The 7573-nt window shown below is 34.1% G+C and overlaps 1 protein-coding gene across 8 annotated transcripts in view; it reads left to right on the top strand.

Annotated features, from left to right (window-relative positions):
* LOC116165328 (potassium voltage-gated channel subfamily KQT member 5-like) overlaps positions 1-7573 on the top strand; it is a 345213-nt gene that overhangs the window by 171623 nt on the left and 166017 nt on the right. The gene's annotated exons all lie outside the window — the stretch shown is intronic.

Here is a 7573-nt window from a genome sequence, read left to right as displayed (position 1 = left end):
ACCCCTTCGGATGTTTAATTTTAGGGAGAGGTATTATCTTGGCATTTTTCCATGAATTTGGGAATACACCAGCGATAAGACAAGAGTTGATTATGTGGGTGATCAAGTCGGTTAAATATGGAAGGCATAACTGCAGCATGTACACACTAATCTGATCCAGACCTATCGATTTAGACTTTATCAAATATATGCAGTTAAGTACTTCTACTTCAGTAGTGGCGGTAAAACTAAATTTATGTTTAGAATGTCTACTATTGCTATTATAATAATGAAGTAAGGTATCATTGATAGGTGTACTTGTGTAGGTACAAAAAGAACTATTAATTTTGTCAACATCACATAACTGGGGAGGAATTTCATTATGGCATTTGGTTCTATATACATCAGCTTTGCGTAGCTCTGCCCAGATTACCTTAGGGTTATTATTAGACGATTTTAATTTTGCTTCTAAAAATGCCCTTTTTTCTGATTTAATAGCAAAGGTGGTATAATTTCTTAAAGTTTTATAGTACTCCCAATGGCTAGCTTTTTTCGTCCTTTTATATCTAGTTAAAGCCTTGTTTCGAAGCGACATCATCAGCTGTATATTCTGAGTTAGCCATGGTGCATATGGTTTCGACACTTTACATTCTTTAATGGGGGCATGCTTATTAAATAAGCTGATGATGCAATGTTCAAAGAACGCCACTTTGTCATTAACATTGGACATTGGACTTTGTCACACATTGTGTTCTCAAAATGTCTACAGTCTCCTTGTTAGCAGCAGAGCGAGTGTGCCCCGTTTTCTACACTTCTTATGATTGTTTTTGCAGAGGTGTTTTCAAATTCCCCCTCAGTGTCTAAGAAAGCACCTAGTGCAATTTCATTGTGGCCGAGACTTCCCCGCATGGGCTTATATCGATGTGAACAATTTCGCATGATTCGCGACCTAGGCTATGTTGGTATCCATAACACTTTTACTGCGCTTCATGTTAGAAAGGTATATATACTCCTAGAGTAAGACTACCCGTAAATTGTGCATAATACTAGTGTGTAAAGTCAATGATAATACCTATACAGTGATACTCATGTAGAAGTAGACAGAGATTTCCTATGTCTACTTTTACATGATAGTCTCCTAAAAGACGCCTAATTTTATGCAACTAAAATAACATCAAAACAAATAAAGATCTGGCTGTCTTATTAATTTGAATATTGTTACTTTGGCTTCACAGAAATTAACTGTTATCGGCCAATTGGAAATATCACCTTTTTCTTTAGTTGAATACATCGCACACGAACCGAAATTGGAATAGCGAAGTCAAAGCGATAATATTCAAATATGACAGGCAGATCCTCATTGGTTGTAAGTAAGGGAGCCCCCATGAATTATTGCCTGAGATGCTCATTTTTGAATATAAAAATGTGCATAACTTTTACATGCGACAACCAAGTCTCCTGAGAATTTGCTACGCGTGCCTTTAGGGGTGCTAAGTAAAATTTAAAAAAATGGGGTGTTAACACACGTTCTGCCCTTCATGGTGCTCTAATGAAAGGTCTCGCCGAAATGAATTGGTTTGTACAAACTAACGGGCGATCAAAAATGAGTTGCTGTCGAGTCGCCTTTGGAAGTTAAAGTTAAATATGATTTCCCATGGAAACAAAAATTCCAAAGGTGACTCGACAGCAACTCATTTTTGATCGCACAGTATAATAACTTTCCTGCGCGCCTCCTTTCCGAGATCAATTGGTCGGCGAGGGAAGGAGGAAGGGGCGTAGAAATTAAAAATATTCCAAGCATAAAGGAACTGCTTTCTAACAACTACCGCCCTACTTTCTAACTCCTTATCAAAAGAGAAGATATTGGAGGTGGGGATGGTTTTATCCTTCACGGTAATCTAATAAAAGGTCTTAACGAAAGCAATTTCTACTAACCATACCATCCTCCTTGACGATCCTTATCGTGATCGGATATAAATATTTCCTTATATCTCAAGAACAGATTGTCGGAGGGTATATGGTACTCACAAAGGGACCACACTAGTCTAATATTGCACGTTTATTTTTTTTGTGAGCTGAGATATGACGTCCGCTTACAGTGCTGTCAGTTATCACAGCGGGCGAATCACATTATCCGTCAGGTTACGGTACGAACCATGTTCATAAGAAATACACGCCGCACCGTAAGCGAGCCGTGATAATAATAATAATAATAATAATATATATTTCATCTTTTTGGCCATTTAAGTACATGGATAAGACAAGTCAAATTGTAAACAGACAAACAAACATTAAGATTTATGACAAACAGGTAATGATGAAACTATCACAGTAAGAATATATATATAAATTTACGACCAACAAGTAATGATAGTTTTTTAGTTAACATAATTTCTTGATCACAGGACAATTTAATTAGATAGATATTCACTAATTTCATAAAAATTTCTAGAAAGAAGATAATTTTTTAATTTGTGCTTGAAGATAGAGAATGTTATAGCGTTTTTTATATCAAGTGGAAGTTTGTTTAATATTTTTACACCAACGATGTAGACATTGCTTTTGTTTATGTTTATTCTGCCGAAAGGTATTCTATATTGTTCGCATATTCTAGTTTGGTGATGATGAATGTTGCTATTTTTGACTAGATTTATTTTATTTTGGTAAATGAACTTCAAAATTTCAAACATGTAGACGCAGGCTAAAGGTAATATAGACAGGCGATGGAACAGTTGTCTACAAGATTGTGTTCTGTGGGCACCAGTCATACACCTTATTATTCGTTTTTGAATTACAAAAACCTGGAAAGCAGCATGTGAAGAACCCCAAAAGCAGATTCCATATCTGAGCCTGGATTCCACACATGCGTGGTAAAAGAGTTTTAATTGCTTCAGATCAAGATAGTTACTCAAGTATCGCATTTGGTAACAAAGACGGTTTAAGTGTGACACTAAGTTTTCGCAATGAGGTTTCCAGCTTAGGGCTTCGTCTAGTGTTATACCTAAGAATTTCACAGCATCGGATTTATTCACTTGATTGCCATCAATGCAAATATTAATAGAAGGAATATTTGTATTGTGGCGATTATGGAATTGAAGAAATTTTGTTTTATTTTCGTTTAAATAAAGGAAGTTTTCACTGAACCAATTACTGATATTCCGCATGGTCTGATTACATTTATTTGCGATACGATTTCTATCTCTGTCTGAAACAATTATAGATGTATCATCAGCATATAGGGTGATGACAGCGTTTTCCTGTGCATGTTGTATAAGATCATTTGTGTATAGAATAAACAAAATTGGAGCCAGAACTGTTCCCTGTGGAGTGCCTACATTAAGTGTCACAGTATTTGAATTTATGAAGTTATTGGTACTTTCCGAAGTGTGTGTTAATGAGACGTATTGGTGCCTGTTGCACAAAAAGTTGTTTAACCATTTCAAAGGAATACCTCGAATACCGTAGGAGGATAGTTTTGCAAGTAATCTATTACCGATATAATCTGAATCTGCTTTTCATCTGGTTTTTATGCACCCAGGGTCAGAGCTATCACAAATCGTTTAAAAAACGATTAAAATCAAAGATCAAAGATGCATTATTCATTTTAACAAATGATTTAAATCAAAGATACTTTTGTCAATAAGAAAGTATTTAGATAATAAATCATTTTGAGATTTAAATATTTTTTGTGATTTAAATCTTTTTAGAAAGTATTTAAGATACTTTCAATGTATTTAATTCATTCAAAAAGGTTTAAATCTACTTTTGTTAATTTAAATCACGTATAAAGATTTAAATCATGTAATGATGTAATCATTTAAATCTTTTCCGATGATTTAATCGTTTTGTGAAAGGATTTAAATCGTTTTGTGACAAAAGGTTTGTAAAGGATTTAAATTCAATAAAACTGATTGGTCTGATCATCTTGCTCGAAACTCTCAACATCGTTCATCAATATACCTACCATTTCTACCGTATCTTATTGTTATTATTTATTAAATTAAAATATGTATTTTTTTGCGAAAGAAATTTTAAAAAACCAAGACATCGCCAATCTCAGTATACTCGATTTTATAATAAATACATATAAACGTCTACCGAAATAAAACCCGGGTTAATTAGCTTAGTCAGGTTGAAACAAACCAAAAGGATTTGTTAGTATGTATTTAAATCGTCTCTAAAAGATTTAAATCACTCGGAAACGATTTAAATCTTTTCGAAAGTATTTAAATCTTTTTAAAAGATTTAAATCATATTTTTAAGTTCAAAATCAAAGATAGTTTTCATGAAGATTTAAATCTTAGCCTTTGATTGTTGCAAAGTTATTTGAACTACTAGATATTGAATTTATAGTTATAAATAAAATATAGTTATAAATTCAATGGTACCTATAGATATACTATGGTTATGGTTCTAGGTTAAGGATTCTTTCTGGAGCTTTCTTTCTCCCCTTCCGGAGTTGTTGACATCTTTGTATTTCTCTTTCTATTGTTTAATTAGTTTGACTACGTCAGGGTGCTGAAAGTTAATGAGCAATAGTCACTTCAGTGAATACACAATAGAGGCAAGCTTCAGAAGATTTTAAATTATTATTTAAAATCGGAAGCCTTTCAGAGCAGAGAAGTAATTACTTGTAGTATTTAAACAATGTATCCTTTTTATGTATGAACATGTTTAGCGCATTTTTTAAAATGTCTGTCAGTCCGTCTGTCTATCCGTCCGTTCGTCCCGACCCGCTTCTGCGATTTTAAAATACTTTTAGGGGAACCTGGAATTTTTTGCAATAGATTTAGCCTATGCCTTGAAGGTGTAGTTACCAGATGGCGGCGGCGTTTAAATTTTTTGTCTCAAGGTGGAGCCCCTATGAATTATTAATACGTGCGTAACTTTTATATGCCACAACCAGTTTGTCTCGAATTTTGAATACGCATGCCTTTAGTGGTGCCAAGTGCGACTAATTTTTGAGATCCATGGGCGACCTGAGGGGGGGGGGGGTCGTTAGAAATTGCTTCTATCTTTCATGGTATTCCAATTAAATATCTCAATGAAAGGATCTGCCAGGGCCGTAGCGAAAGTATCGGCAATGACTTGCGACTGCACTGAGAAAAATGTTTATTGTTGGTAGGTAAATATATATTCACTGTTCCTAAATAAAAAATATATTAAAATATGGGACAATAATACAGTTCATTTCTAGTCGATAAACAAATTTTTCTGACACAAGTATTTGGGTTAATTGTTATAAATTGTTTGGGGCAAATAAAAACTTTTATTAAAGGCGATTCGCTTACATATTTGCCCGTATTACGTAAGCATTAGCCATATATAGTCTATATTGAATGGTGGTGATTATAGTGTGTCATTGTAGCTAATATGCTGATAATAGTGAATATTAAGTAATTCGTGGTAAATAGCTACAGTATTAATTGCAGATGGATGCGTCATTTGACATCATTATCCTGCATGTTTGTCTTTATTATTTAAATATTAGCCATACATTTCGCGTATAATTACGCTAAATGTGTCGAGTTATTACGGTTAATATGGATCTTAGTAACGGTAAAGGATAAGAAATTGACTTCAAAGACTGGACATTTTTTTGTTATGTTAATATAGCGGAATTCACAGAAACATCACTTTTTTAGATTCCAGATTGCAGTTATGCCCCCTTGCGGCCATTGTAGAAACTTAAAAATATTTTCCAGGTTTTTCTCGTGGCTGTTTTAGTAATAAATCTTTTTACCGCAAGCCTCTGCGAAGGACAGGTTCCCAGATACAGTACCTAGCATTCTTATTTGGCTACCCTGTACATACACAAGTTAAGTTTTACAACACGTGCAGACATGCGAAAAGACAATGACTGACTGCGTCTTTCTTGAATTAAAAACGAACCAATTGCGCATTTAACTAATAAAAAATTATTCATCTTTGATATTCAAGTATTAGTGGCTAATATATTAGTTATTACTGCCAGTATATTGTATATTTGTGGCAAATAGTTTACTATTTGTGCTTTATGTAGATCAAGTAAAAAGAATCGCTGTTAGGATAATTGTTCCAAAAAAGACAAAATGTGCCGTGATTGACTTGTCTTAGAATTTTTGTTTGTTTCCCTACAATTAACCAAGTCATTTGGCTCTAATAAAAAAATGTACTAATCACAATTAAGATAGTGTTAATTAAACTGTTTATTTGAATCATTTTTCTCAGTGTGACGAAAGCGCATTTCCCCCGCACTGAATGAGTAATAACTCGGGAAGGAAGTGACCAACCCAAATAAACTTTCGTCGTCTGGTCTCTGGGCTGCATTACACACCGTATAAGAAAGAAACCACAACGGAAAACCTTTTGCTTTTGGAAAATGCGCTAAAAATGTCAACTTGTACTGGAAAACTGACAACTTACAAATGTACGCTACAGTCTACACGGTTAAATCTTCTATTGTGATGTAAATTTAATTACGTGATTTATTTATTTACAATTAATTAACAATAAATGTCTAATAGTTTTGAAATTAATTGATTTAGAAAAGCTAAAATATTATTTATGACAATTTATTACAGCGCAAACTATTTATTACTTCGGCGTTGGACTTGAAACTGAACTCAAACACGCTTCAATTTGCTTATATAGTGAAAGGACCCTTTCTCGAAGGTTTTCGAAACGTCTGGAAAGGTCTAGAAAGCGGATTATATTTCAAGGAAGGAAAACGCACCGCCTCCGAATTCCTTAGTCACGCACCGATCGACCGATGATTAATCTTTCATGGCGCCTCGAAGTCTATCGGGATTTCTGGAATATTGCATTGGGGGTCAAATATGGCCCGCTTTTTTTTACGGAAATACACGTTGAAGCTCCAGGAATCCGAATCAAACAAAATCGATATGTCGGTCTGTTTGTCTGTCTGTATTCTTATTTCCTGCTAAAACGATTAGAACCAATGGTAGGTACACAATACCCTTAGACATGAAAGGAAGATCTGAAAAGCTCTTGGGCCGCTTCATAGGAAACGTACCTTTACTTAATTTATATCCAGGGTGTCCCATTTTTTTTGGGACAGCCGATTAATGCGGAAACTAGCGGGGGTATCAAAAAATGAAATAAATCAACTCTTCTTCAAATGGAGGGACCCATTTAATGATGCTATGCACATTTTCATATAACTGTCCCTTCAGGTTCAAGTGTAGGGTAACTGATTTTTTTTTAGAAACCTATAGTTTTTATTGAATGTTCTTATTCTACATTGGAAAACAATAAACTGTAGTGGGAAACGTTTTCGCTCTACACTTACATTTTTGGTTTTAGTTAGGAAGCTGTTGTCAAGAATTTGGCACATTTTTTGTTGTTGTAAATATACAATCTTATGCAAAGTAGCTATGGAATGTTAGACTGTCATTTGATGCAACATTCTCCTCTGGGATGTTACTTGGCAAAAAAATCTTTTCGTATTCGTTTTTATTTCTATAACGGTTGATTTTTATATTTTACTGTTACTATACAATTTACTATGATTTTGGCACATGCTATTTCCATCACTTTTTTTTGTCAAATACTGTACTTTATCTTGAGATAACTTCATTTCATAATTTAAACA

The sequence above is a fragment of the Photinus pyralis genome, unplaced genomic scaffold (assembly GCF_008802855.1).
Source record: "Photinus pyralis isolate 1611_PpyrPB1 unplaced genomic scaffold, Ppyr1.3 Ppyr1.4_LG3a, whole genome shotgun sequence".
NCBI classification, from domain to species: Eukaryota; Metazoa; Arthropoda; class Insecta; order Coleoptera; family Lampyridae; genus Photinus; species Photinus pyralis.
Note: the sequence above shows the minus strand (reverse complement) of the source record. Positions and strands in the feature narration are given on the sequence as shown.